The 14,342-nt window shown below is 40.2% G+C and overlaps 1 protein-coding gene across 2 annotated transcripts in view; it reads left to right on the top strand.

Annotated features, from left to right (window-relative positions):
* Nucleotides 1–14,342, top strand: part of LOC107314792 (transmembrane protein 263-like) — a 207,392-nt gene that overhangs the window by 47,738 nt on the left and 145,312 nt on the right. The window lies entirely within an intron of this gene.

Below are 14,342 nucleotides of genomic sequence, written 5' to 3'. Positions count from 1 at the left end.
AAGACTGTATTGTATTTACTTCTGTCTTATTCTGCCCTCCCTGTACAACTAACACACTGGTTTTCAGTTTTAGCTCAAGGTATGGAACATTTGGCAGAATGTACCTGCTGCAAAACTTTTAGGTGACTTTGTGTTTTTTGGGTTATATTAGTTAAAATATATTTATATAATATAAAATATAAAATAAAAGGTGTGTGTGTGTGTATATATATATACACACACACACACACACATATATATACCTTTTTTCCTAGGTCATCTCCAGAAGGAAATAACGTGCATTTTCTTCTCACAAAATATTAAATCAAGCTTGCAGGTAATGGCAAAAACTTGGCCTTGATGGTTCTGTGACTTGTGAGAGAATCTTAGGATCTGGGTTTTTTTGAAAGAATGTCTTGGAAGCCTTGTGAAGTAGAGACAATAGATGAATAGACAGGAATTATTTTTAAAAAAGACCACAAAAGAAACCCAACTTACTTTCTAGCACAGAGACCTCACCTTTGGAACAAGTCTTTGGGCGCTTTCAAGAGGCAGGCAGGAGATGAAGAGACCAAAGTGTGTAGCTGCATGTGCCATTTACCAAAATACCTATTCATCCTTGCATCAGTATCTAAGTAACTGATAATGTAGATGAGTTCTGCTGCTTTCACACTTCTGGAACTTACCTTTTGTTGTGAAGGTGATAGCCCTATGCAGAATTTTGAAGCCCAAGACCATTTTTTTTTTGTACCCTATGTAAGTTGCTGATGTTTCTTTCTCCCACCCAGCTTCTCCAGAGGCATGAGGAGGGGAAGGCAGGTATTCAAGGCTTTACTGATTTTTTTTTCTTTATTAGCTTCTTTCCCTCCCCTCCCCCCCTTAAAAATTTCTCAATTTCTTAAGCACTAAACTGGGGTGATTTTAAGTAGCTATGTGAAGCAATTGTCTTAGGCTAAGTCAAATTTGTAAGTGTTCAGTTCTGGAAAGTGATGGTGTGTAGTGCCCTGTACCTCTTATGTGTCTCTCCAAAACCTAATGAACAAGACCCTGAGATTTAATACAGTGTTACTACAACATTGTAAACTTAGACTTCTGGGAAATGCAAATAGAGTCTGTAAGTTTACTTGAGCGTGGACTGTGTGCACATATATTTTCAAGTTACACATGTATGTATGTATAAATATATATACATACATGTGTAACTTGAAAATAGTGTTGTTATTGCAGTGTTATGTTATGAACCCAACTGTAATCAAAATACAGTTTGGTCCTTGGGTTAAGCAGTGTGCCAACAGATGGTGGGGCAGGAGATGTTCCTGTGAGCCCTGGTGATGCTCTGCCAGTGCTGCCCTAAAGCAGCTCAGCAGCCAAAGAGAGAGCTTACCTCTTTCTTCAGGAAGTGTGGGCATCACTACATGGAGCTGACTTCTCCACTGGTCCCTTTTAATGTAGGTGGAAGGATGTGCTGTCCAGCTGAGCAGAGCCTGTAGCATATGTGTGAACTTGTATGGAGCCTGAGGGCAGGGTTTGGGGTTGGTAAGTGCTGTGAGGCTCTCCTGGCATTCTCGGGCTTTAGGGAGAAAGAGATTCTAGCACAGGTATTGTTAAAGATGCCTTATGAGAGCGTACAGGAGGGCACTTTTTGATGACTATACTTCTGGCAGCTTGAGTGTAGCCCAGTGATTTAGGCAGTAGGGAAAGAGCAGGGATCTTGGCACTTTGACGTCACTTCTCTCGGCTCAGATCCAGGTATCATTAATATAGCATGAGAGGTTGGTGTTTGATTAACTGGGAGGTTTGCTCCTGTTTTGTGTCACGCGATGCAAGCTAACCACCTGGCATGCTGACATGTGCTATTAAAAAGAAGCACTTAAAGCTTAGTTGGGAAGGGAGGGGGTTGAGAAGCCTGCCCGTGTGCTCTATGCTGGATTGGCACCTGCATCTTCCCAGTCAGTGCTGTGTTCACAACTACTTTGAAGCACCTTCTTCAGCTGTCCTGTGCAGTCAAGCATTCCTGACAAAACTTGTGAGCAGCAAATGCCAGATGAGTTGTACTGTTCAGGCAGAGATTTCTGCGGAAGTGGTGTCGGTGTCGCTGCTTTTCCTTCAGATGGTCCCTGGCCAGCGCTGCGGTGCTGGGACCTGGGATAGGAGTGCTCCAGGGCTGGGATTTTCCACTCTTAGGCTTCGTGGAAGCTCCGGCTGCTGTTGTTGCCGCAGGCAGCCCAGTAGAGGGCTGCCGAGATCCGGGCCGGGCATCCTTCTGACAGCCCAGGTCTGCCTTTGGCTGTTGCTAACCGGTAGGGTTCGAGTTGTAGGGCGGCTCTTCTATGTGCGTTTGCGTCTTCTGTGAGCTGAAGTTTAAGGCAACGACCTAGAGCGTTAGTAATGCTGCATTTCCCTCTAGTTCACTTCTTTTTATTTGAAGTTTTCTTGATGCTTCCTGTTATGATGGTGTCCTGGTGTGGAAACCGTTCCAAATTTCCCCAACAGCAATATGATGATGCCTTTAAAAGGATGTGCTATCCAGACCAAAAATTAGGTTTACGGGTGCTAAATCTTGAAAGGAGTAAAAACTGTAGGTGCTGAGATCTTTGCTTTGCTTTCAGACCAGCCTTGCAGTGTAACGAGAAACCTCCTGCTGATTCAGTGGGTACTTTGAATTCCACTTAAAGTGAGATGTGCCCTCTGAACTGTTTCCAGACAGCTGTGTAAAGCTTGTGAAAATGCCCAAATTGCCTTGTCTGCATCACAGCTTCATGTCTCCTGGTGCAGCTGGAGGTGGGCAGCCCTGGGCATCCTGGATGGGCCAGCAGTTCCAGCGCAGCTCTCCACCGCCCCAGGGCATTTTAGTTTTGTCACCTGCACAGCTGAATGCTTTTTTCCTTGCTTTGCCCACTGATTTATTCCTGAAGCACTGCAGCCCTGTGACCAATGACTTTCTGTGAGAATCAGTTTAGATTTTTGGGAAGGGGAAAGCCCTTACATAAGATACTCTTTTCTGTTAAAGCAGGTGCAAGAGGAGAATAAGTTTTTAAATGAGCCTGTTAATTTCCATGTCAAGGTTTTAACCTTTTACTTGGAATGTTTTTTTTTGTTGTTGTTTTTTGTTGTTTGGTTGGGTTTTTTTTCCCCTCAAGCGAATTGTGTCCTTGTAGATCATGGAGCGTGAGTAGGAGAACAACAGCAGTGAGTGAGCTGCTGGCAGGTGAGGGATATGTTCAAACAGCTGTAGAGTTTCCAAGTAGTTGTCTGTCACACCAGCAGCTCTTTTAAATGACCTGTTGAATTAACTTCCAACTTGTAAAGTGTTTTCAGAGTAAAACAGTGTTTTTCACTTCTTCCTGCCAAGTAGAAAAAAAAACAAAACATCAGATGGAGATAAGAGGTTCTGTGAGGACAGTTTGGTGTGGAGAATAAAATGGACAGCTTCTCAGGATGATCTGTTTGGAGTCCATTAGTAGTCATTAGTTTGATTTGAGATCATGAGAAAGCTTTTAGTTCAGAGAAACTAACTGTCCTTGCCCTCAGTTTGTTCTGAACAAGCACTTGGACTGAGGTGGTGACCTATGCTGAATTACATCTCTTCACCACACTGAAAACCAGATCTATGAGTAATGAATTGACAGGAAAATGATCTTCAACCCAACTTGGAGTACCTAGGATATATTTGGGCAGCTATACCTGATGAATAGGGGAAGGATGCTCTTCAGATTGTGCAATTTTTATCTGCAGCTTTAGCTTGTTTCTAAAAGTTGTGGTCATATTTCTCATTTTGGGGTTCTAGCCCTTCAGGTGTAAGAATCAGTCTCGTGTTGGACAACTAGGACATTCCCACTTTTTAAGAGGGATGGGGGGGGGGAGGAAATTTCACTCCCTTTTTTTCTTCTTCTTCTTGTTTTTTTTCCCCCCATTTCCTTCTGTGAACTTGGAACGGGTACTATTTGAATTTAAAGCTGCCTTTATCATAACATGGCAATATCTCCCACTTAGAGAAGGCAATGTTAAGAAAGTAAAGCAGTAAATACCTCCAAAGCTGAGTGAGGACATGCAGGAAGGGAGGAAAGAGGTACGTAAACTGACTCTGGTCAAGACTTTGACAAGAATGTAATAACCTTAAATGAGGTTTGTTCCCAGCAGACGTCGAAGACATCCTGACCTTATTTAAATCTGATTTATTCATCATGGGAACAGATTTATTATCGCTTGTATTTTGTGACTGATGGGCAGGAGTAATTTCTCTCTCAATACAGATGAGTACACCATGGTAGACTCCATTTGCCACATTGACAGGAGCAGAATGCCATCAGCCATGGCAATAGCTGAAGAAATGTTTTCCTTCTCAGTCTTGCACTCTTAATGTGTGCATGATGCATGTGTAGCAGTAGGACAGAGGGAAGGTTACTGAGTTATATGAAACCCGAGTCATGAATTCCCTTTTCTCTCTGAGATCTCAAATCAGAAGGAAGAGTACAAAACCCTTTTTTTTTCCCCTTTGATTTTTTTTTAAATCTGTGAAGAATTGTCCCTCCTTCCTCCCAACCCCACTCTCATATGCTGTTTTTGTACGTAGTACAATTTTACACATCTTCTGCTTGCAGAGATGCTACTTCTATCTGTAGCGTTTCCAACTGTTATCATTCTCGTATGCCAAATTTGTTTCATATGACTACCTTATCACACACATGTCCTTGAAAGTAGTAATAGCCAGCCTTTCAGAAGGGGACAGTTGTGCACAGCTTTTCATTTTTATTCCAGAAAATTGCAGACATCAGTTCCCACAAATAAATACCTGCTCTTTGTGGCTGATGCTGGGGCTGGAGTTGGGGAGATGCAGGGAGGGGGAGAACAAGGCAATTGAGCTGATGCTGAAGGAAATAGTGTTAACACTGTTAGTGGTACATTGTGATCTGTGAGCAGAATGAAGTCAGGTATGTCAGGTCTCTTCCAACCTGATTCTGCTCTATCAGAGATTAAAAAAATCTAAGAATTCTGATTGTGGATAAAAAGAGGGAATCTGTTGTGAACAGTTGTAAGGAGAGGGTCTATGAAGTTCTTTCAAGCACAAGTGAAATATTGGCCCTCATCAGCAAACAATCACTATATTAACAGATTATTTCAGGGCTGTCCATTATTTGTTGTACTGATGGACTCTGTAGGTACATTTCATGTCAGGATAGAAGATATCTTTATTAGCTCTGTAGAAATACTTCTGTGAGAAATTCTGTGATTCTTTGCTGCTGACAAAAAGTCCCTTCAGAAAACATTGTATGTGATTTGCTTCTATTGATGGTAGGGTGCTATAAATGAAGAGGAGAGAATGACAAGAGACATCTGTGAAGATTTTGGCCTTAGTATGCCAAAATGGTTCAGTACTACCATGAGCTCACATGCTGAACTGCATGCAGGCTTTGAAAAACTTCCATTAAAAAACTTTCTACCAATGCAGTCTTGCATTTGAAGCATTTCTTTCTACTACCAACAAAGCCCATGTAAAGGTGGATAACTTCTACTGGATGTTCTACGTTTCTTTAGTGGATTCTTCTGAGGTTCAGTAAAAATCATTTCCCAGTGAATGGAAAGATCTTGGACTACAGGAGATTTTAAATGCTGTTTACTATGGGTGATCTGCAAAGCAATCCAAATGTGAAACCATAAAGTCTATGATACCTGTCTACTTTTTGAGATTCAGAAGCACAGCTGGGGTGTCCTTCAAACTCAGAAGGATGCTGTGGGGTAGAAAGCTTTGGGTGTTAAAAGGTTCTTAAGAGTCACATGAAGCTGTGCAGGCAGTTGCTACTCTGCAGACATGTTTGGAGCTCTGCTGCTAGCTATTTTTCTGTTTGGAATTTGTTTTTTTTAGTTTCTTCATTCATGAGCCTTTAAAATGGGCAAGATAAGGTTTTGTAAACCTGTGACACAAAACCTGTGGTATCTGCCAAAGTTTGCAGCTTTGTCTGAAAGGCAGGCAAAGAGGAATGGTGGCGGTACCTTATTCATTTCGGTTTCTTAAATCATAATCATAGAATTGCCCAGGTTGGAAAATACTTTCAAAACCATCAAGTAATGTTTTGCTTTTCTCATTTCTAAGATAGCAAATGGTGATTTCATAGCATAACTCTGGGGTGCAATTTAACATTTGCAGTGTGCTGTACAGGACTTAAGGTGGAAGAATACAGCAAGACAGTCCGATACTGCATTTCTTTGGCTGTGCAATCCCATCTATGTCACCAGACCATGGTCTGGTTTGTTGCGGAGGAGACTGTAATGCTCAGAACTTACTGAGAAACAGTGTAGGCCTTAAGCTGTCCAAAGACTTGATCAAAACTTGTGTTGCCTTTCTGCCATCTCATTTTTTCCTCTGTAACGACAGATATTTTAATGTAATTGACAATCCCTTTGAAAAATACTCATTGCTGTATTTATCACTCCAAATCAAAACTGATGTTTATGTTAACTTCACTGGAATTCCTAAATCTCTGATGCTTCTTCTGAGACTGAATTCTGCCTGTCAACATATGCTGTTAGTATGCCAGGGTTCTCTGGTTTTAGTATGAACTTGATTGTGAGACTGACCTTCATCTTGAAATTAATGGAGGTCCTGTAACCTGTGAGGTTTTTTGCACTCATATTTAAAAGGGTTTCCTTTTATTTGTATAAATATACCATTACAGAATATGAAAATTCCAGTGCTGAATTTTGCACTTGCCTATTCCATGATAAACAGTGTCTTGATATTTGACAGCTGCATGATAAAAGCTGTGGTATTTGCAGGAGAAGAATGAGGATGCTTGGCAGGGTGGGATGATTTAATTTCATCTTGCCTCTTGCTGCTACTGGCATTCTCACGTTTTTTCCCCCTCTTTATTTTTAGTGATCCTTTCCTTCTTTCACTTTCAAAAGTTAATCTTCCACTGTCTCTTTGCTTTCAAGATTGTTTGCTGCTGACCTTTAACAAGCCCTGCAAATGTTAAAGTAGGTCGTATGGTTTGCATAGCTTTTAACAAATAAGGAATCTATAGAGCCGGTGAATGTTCTGACATCAGCCAAGCTTTTTTCCCATTCTGGAAAGCCCCCAAAGAATGGTTCTAACAGGACAAAAGGGATGGCCATTACCGGAACTTTCTTAGCTGAGGGCAGTTCTCTTTTTAATAGAGGTTCCCTGTAATACCAGCTCTACTTCTCATTTCCCTCTTTTCACTTAAAGCAATGGCTGATATGATTCCTGTGCTTCAAGAACAACTGTGACACTGTGAATCATTTCAACCAGCTTTGGTTTCTAGACGAGAACTGATGATCTGGTTTGCATTATTTTCCTTTTTCCCCATTATCCATTTGCTTTCTCCCTCTATCTCTATGAAACTTACGATACAGCTGAAATGTAGTGCAAGATGCTTAAGTAGTTTTTTTTAATGTTTAATACATTGGGGTATTTAATTTCAAGCCTGACATTAAATTTAATAAGTTCAATAATTCTGTAAAAAATTGTCTTTAATTAAACAGTTTCACGCTGCTATTCAAACACGACTTCCCATTCTCTCTGAAATGTGTCTGCGCTGCTGCTTAGCTTGTGCATTAAAACCGTAATGGCCTGTGTGACAGTGTCCAACATGCTGTGACGTTCCCACTGCTTAAGATTCACTTCAGTTTCAAGAGTGAAAATCTATTTGTAAATAACTGAGTGATTCTGGTATTAACGAGACCTCAAGTGCTGTAGTATTTTCAGCGGATGGTGGGTAATAAGTGTATTGTTAATGCAACGCTGACACCTCTACTATGCGTTTCCTTCTCAGCAGGTTTAAATAATCTTTCCAAATCACTTTTGGAATTTTAATCTATATTAAGGTGCAGTGTTTTGTTTTTTTTTTCTTGAGTTACCAGAAAGAGGCATGAACCATACAGTGTTGTTTTTAGCATTGTTATATCAGATATCACAGCATTCAGAATTTCTGCTGGTTTTCATGCCTGTAAGAGCAAGGTGCTTATTTCCCCCTCCGTCTCTGTAGCACTGTCTAGATGTTCATAGGAGATACAGCTCCTGAAGGCAGATAGGAAGATGCATTTTTTCTTTCTTTGAAGTGAATGTGACCAAATTTGTCTCTCTCTTTTTTTTTTTTTTTTTTTTTGTAGCCAAAATGTGCTGGGGATAGTTTCTGTCAAAGGGGCTAAAAATCTAGACTTGTAAGAGCTTCTGGTCTCTTGGCTTTTAACCTACCTGCTGCTTTTAATGGAATGAAGTGTGTTGGTTGCTCCAATAATAATGCTTCCAATTTATTTCCATGGAAACTACAACAGTTACGAAGAACAGCCACCACACTGCATCATGGGCGGACATAACAAAATAGGAGGCATTACTTTCAGAGCAGCCCTCATAATCTTACTCCATGGCACCTGTTTATGTTGTAGGATTGCTGGAATGCAAACTCACTGAGGTGAAGAATTCCTCCTTGTAGCTGAGCAGTACCAATTCTTAAGAGATGTAATGTGTTGGGTTCCAGCTGTAGTTCAGTGTGTGTTAATGTCGCTATCCAAAGTTGTGCTGTTATTTTGTCTAGTACCTCTCTGGCTCTGATTGATCAACTCCTTATGCTGCTGTCTTAATAGTTTCAAACTGGCATGTGCTAAGAAAGGAAATTCATCCTATTTTTTAATTTGCCGAAGAATTTGTGGTTTTCGTTCTCTCATTAGTCTTTAAATATATTTAAAGTAAAAAATATGTATGTTAGAACTTATACTTCTAGTCAAGCAGGACCATTTAAATGTCAGCTGGATAAGTTTTCCTGAGCATGAGCTTCCTAGTTAGACCCATCCAGCTTTTCTGATCCTCTTCAAGAAATCGGCATATCAATGTAATGATTTTCCTTTTACTTCTGAAAGACTACATGGATTCTTGTGCTCTGGTGGCAGTAAGTGTACTTGATCACAGACCGATCTCCTTTCTCCTGTGAAAGGTGTGAAATTGTCCTGAGAGAAATTTACAACAAATCTTGGAAAGAGGAATTCCTACTTGAGCGATGTTGTTTTTTCTATGGAGCCCAAGAGATGTGAATACTGTTATCAAGTTTGTACATATAATTAAAAGGCAATGAACTGGGAGCCTTTCATAACTAAAATTTGCGACTCTGGTATCTGACCTGAGTTTGATCCCTGGGCTTTGGTCTGTGGCGGACTTTATCTGCGTTTGCTGTTTCAACATCTGCAACTTTTGATTTAGCAAAGGCAACTGAGTGCACAGGGGGGAAGAAAAAAACAACCCACAAAAACAAACTTGGAAAATGAAACAAAGCCCAAACAAATAATTGTGTAGCTCCTGATGTTATGTTTTAATTGGACTGTTGTATTGTGTAGAGGATGGGCCACAAGGGAACAGCCAATTACTCTGTTTATCTGTCTAAAAGCCTTTTCATTATAGAATACTGATTAAGATTATATAGCTTCATATTGTTTCATGTTATTGATTTCCACCAAACCCAAGTCGATGGTCTCATTAATTGACAATTACCTTTTTTCCCCATGTTTCAGAAAATTGACATGAGCAACCTGAGGTGTTAAGTTTAATTTGAACGAGCTATCAGTGTGCCTGTTTAATCTTTAACAAGAGCCATTAGGTTCCCTCCTTTTAATTTTACTCAGGCCTTTAAGGCATCTCCAGAGGGAGGCTGTGACCCTTTCAGCATAAAGGGAGCGAGGCAGGTCTGTAGGGAAACGATGAGTATCTGTACTAAGGCTTTTTTGTCAATCAGTGCCAAAAGGAGGAAATCAATGTTTCACCCATCACAGCTGCTGCAGTAATGTTTGTGGCCCTCAGCATGTACCGGTTCAGTATAGTTCAGCTGGAAAGGACCTTCAGTGATGGAGTCCAACTGCCCGATTCTCTTCAGAGCTAATCAAAAGTTAAAACATGTTAAGTGAGGGTATTGTCCAAATGCCTCTTGAATGCTGATAGGCATGGGGATTCAGCCACCTCTTAGGAAGCTTGTTCCAGTGTTTGACCTTTTGGTTACTGGCAGTTTTCCTAATGCCCTATCTGAACTTCCTGTGTATCCTGCTATCAGAACCAACAGCAGACTGGCCTTGCAGTTGGCAGCCAGCTCTATCCATCCCCTATGGGCCTCAGCTGTATTTTGAGATGGTTGAGAAGTGTGTACCATACTGGCTGGTGTTGTTGCTACTGGGGCTGTTTGGAAGTGAGGGAGTGAGGCTGCTGCTCTGGGACAGAGTGTCATGGCTAATGACTGAAATGCATAACATACTGAAATACTAAGGTGTTTTTCAGTTCTGGATCAGGACTGAGCTGCACAGACAAGTGCAGAAAATGATATTTGGGAGCAATGGCACTTCAGATACTGATGAGAGTCTACCCTAGGTTAATTTCACTCTGTTTTGAGGGGAAAGCTAACAATGAAGTCCAATCAAACTCAGAAAGGTGATTATGTATAAACAGGAGGGGAATTTGCATTCTTTCCCTCTCTGTGAGCTGACATAAGCTTACAAACAGAACACTTTTCATTCAATTAGGAGCAGCTCCTGAATGGTATACCTGGTTCTCTCGTGCTCCTGTTATTATGTTGTTTTAGCAAACTGTAAATAGTTTCTAAAAGGCGTTGAATTAATAACTGCACTGACTGAAGTTCTCCATTTATATTCAGAACAGATTACATTACTGTAATCTTACCCTTCCTTTCCTGATCTTTAAGTGGCTCCCAATAAAGAACAGGAGACATAACCCTTATTTCTGGCATTAGTATCAAAGTACACAGTTATCAATCAAAACAAGAGAAAAGACCTCTCCAGTTACAGAAGTGAGACAATATGAGAAGTTAAAACAATAGTGTCACTGTTACTATAAAGGTCACATCAAGGTGACAGTTCTGAGTTTTGTTGAATATTAGGATAAAAACTAGAAATAAAGATGTTTCTTTAGCCAAGCATTTTAGTTGTCTAGAAACTTACATACTATGATTCTTTTTTGTTTTTTTCCCCTTTAACTTGTTACTGTTTGGGAACTGCCGGATACCAGAAGTAGAATCTTTTACGTTCCTTAAATTAAGTCATCACAGAAGTGGCAATACAGGGTCGGAGGACATCAGCATGCTAGTGGTAGCACCATAGCGTCATCTCTTCAGGAACTTTCTCAAGGCTTTAACCACAGTGAGCATTCAAGTTCTCTTATGTCTTCGGAAAATATGCTTCAGGACAGAAAAACAACTAGGGCAATAACCCTCTGTGTTTAATCAGAGGAGATAAAAGCATCTGCTTGTGAGCAGCTCTACCTTGCTAAGTTAAGTCTGTTGGACTTGCTTATGCAGGAGCATTGGATATTTCTCCCTGTGTGCATACCAAAGGTGAAATGCCTTATACCAAATGTGTAAAGCAGTGAAAATATTATTTTCAAAGGCTTAAAAGGATCTTCTGCTCTATTTTCAAAGCATGATTAGAGATGGTCTTCTAGGTCCCATCCCATCTATTACAGCTATGTATTGTTCTACAGAACTCATCTTTGCCTTCTAGTTGTAGTTCTTTTTCACCAGATAATGTCAGCAACTTGAAATTAGATCATGATTCTTAAGAATTTTGTGCAACTTTGATTAGTCTTCAGACTGTCCTCGGTACTTTTCAAATGGAAACTGCAGTCCTTTCCTAGAAGTTATTTGTTCATTGATTGTTGTATCAATGCTATTATTTTGTTTGGGTAACAGTAAGTGTATCGCTGTAAATACATTCTTTTGTTTAGTTCAGTCAATCTCTCTAAGAACAAAGGAGATTTATGGTTCAATTACAGACACTTCGATCTCTAATGAGTTGTAGTAGAAGAGATGGTAGCAATCTTCTGTGAGGCACAATTTGTTACAACAGTTTTCTAACAATTATAATATTTATTATGCCGATGAATTTAAATACTCTTTTTAGCTTTTCTTTGCTCCATGCCCTCTGCTAGATTCTTTCGAGGAGATACCTGTCTTTCTAGACCCGGGGAGCTCAGAACTGGTTACACAGTACTCCAGATGTGGCCTCCATTGCTGTACTGCTTGACTTTTAGCATTGCATCAGGCAAAGGCATGTTTCTGAGGGTACTGAACATGCATGCAACAACGTCCTTGTGGACTTCCCACAGCCTCATTTCTAATTTTTGTCTTGACCTGTTTTAGGACTGCATCTCTGTTATGTTTCATTACATGATACTTTATGGAAGAGCTGGTTTTTATTGTTTGGCTATTTTTAGAATAACTTTTTATTTTTAATCACGTATCTTCATTTTATTTATTTCTTTCCTGGTGGGGTCAAAAGGATAAAAAGTACAATAAACTTCAGTCTCTGAGATTGTCGCTGAAAGAATTAGAAGCTTGATAGGTCTGCATTTTCTCTTCTTTAAGCCATTGAGACATACTGAATTGATGTGAAGCCTCAGGCCTTCCATTGCTGAATTTGTCCAGAGCATGAAGAATCTCATTATTACAGAGTGCACTTGAAGCTTGAAGTATAGAGAGTGTGATGACTACATTGATGGTTAACTTCTGCACCCTATGAGTCAGTGTCATCAGCACACTTTAATGTCTAGGTTTGTGCCAGCATTTGCGTTCATGTGCTTGAGTGATGGCAGATGATAGTGACTCATGCTTCGTTTACTGATGTCCTATCACTTTTTCTCTGGCTTCATTGGTCTTTCCTTGAATCTCAAAGAACAATTACTGGGAAGGAATAAAGTCTGTATTCCTGAATAGCGTTAAAGGATTCAGAAGGACTCTGAATGTTGTTTTACCTATGAGAAAAGGGTGTTTTTCTTTGGGTTTCCTGAAATACTGGTATCTGTCATGTCTTCTGCTTTTATCAGAGCAGGTTAAGGTCCTATTACAGGCTTAATCTTAAGGTGGCAGGTCCTTCTTTTTGGAACATCCCAAGGTTTGAAAGTAACCCCCCCCCCACAATGGAAATGCTGGACAGGAAAGCTTGGGCAACAGCTGCATACTGTAGCACCCTAGGACTCATGCCCTTATTTAGAGAGCAGTGAATTAAATTGCTTGGGATGGTTACAGGTATCGACAGTTCTGTAGTCAGAATAAAATGTCAAGAGAAGGGTTGAGTTGCATCTGTACTGCATGTTATGCCATATACTCTATGGGTTTGTGCTACTTCTAGGATCACATTGCATATTTATGCCTAGGTTAAAAATCCTAAGTCTGTGTGTGTGTTAGCTGCCTTCTTGTGCTCAGGGCATCAGACTGGTGCTGCTGGGGCCATGCAATGCTTTGGACGCTGGTGGCCTCCTGACTGCTGGTAACTTGGGGGTGGCTCCTGCACCTACAGTGTGTGAGCCTGGAAGGACTTGGTTACTCTCTCATGATATTTCTTAAAAAACAGAGAAATAGATGTGTAAGCTGATTACACAATCTTAACTTTGCAGCAGAATCTTTGCGTTTGTGTTGTATGGAGACTACTTTCCTGCTCTGAGAAGTTAGGAACTCTGCTGACCATTGGGATTGTGTCTCAGTTAGATGTGCATTAATGTGCTGGGCTCTGTTGAAGGCAGTACTTCTAATTGCGTATGTTACCTTTGAAACAAGATAGACTCCTTGCTCTGACTTTATTCTGTCCTTTTAGCCATCAATCTTCTAATTGAGTTGAAAAATTAAAAGCAATTAGAAAGTTTTAATAAAAGATTGAACATGAGATAAACTTTGTAACCATTAACAAAATTATCAGAAGAGCGCTTCCTATAGGGAGCAAGAGGAGATGTGAAAAAAGAGCAGGGTTAGAGAGGGTTGGAGTTTCTTCCCTGAATTATTGTGCTCTGTGTAATGAAGCAGAAGCTTACACAGCCATGAACTAATTTGTTACAGCTCCTCACGAGATCTGTACTCCAGCTGGAGAGAGCTAAAGAGATGACAGGGGTTATTTTGGAAATGGAAGGAAGAAGCTTTCTTTAACTCATTTGAAGTTTTGGGTTTTCTAATGCTATCTTTGTTCAGAAGCCATTTGATGTAGATCAGTTTGTTTAACCTCTGAATTGTTAGTGCTTGCCTGCTTTTTCTTTCCTTTCTTTTTCTTTTGTTTTTTGAAGGCCATGAATGCAGAAGAGGTGGTGACTAAGTATTGACAGGTGATGCTGTTCACATGCTGATACGATCCGTTACCAGCTTTAGCACCAGGATGTTGTTTCAAATCTGTATAAATGAGAAATATGTTTATCACAAGGGTGCTTAGCTGTGCTTCCTTTTTGATTCCTTAATTTTTAATGTGTAATGATTCTGCTGCAAGCACTGCTCATTTTTCTCAAGGCACCGCAATGTTCATTAGGAGCTGCAGTGTTGTATGGTGCAATGTGTTGCTGATGTATTAAATAATGTATGTTTGAAAACTGCATT

The sequence above is a fragment of the Coturnix japonica genome, chromosome 5 (assembly GCF_001577835.2).
Source record: "Coturnix japonica isolate 7356 chromosome 5, Coturnix japonica 2.1, whole genome shotgun sequence".
Classification (NCBI taxonomy): Eukaryota; Metazoa; Chordata; class Aves; order Galliformes; family Phasianidae; genus Coturnix; species Coturnix japonica.
Note: the sequence above shows the minus strand (reverse complement) of the source record. Positions and strands in the feature narration are given on the sequence as shown.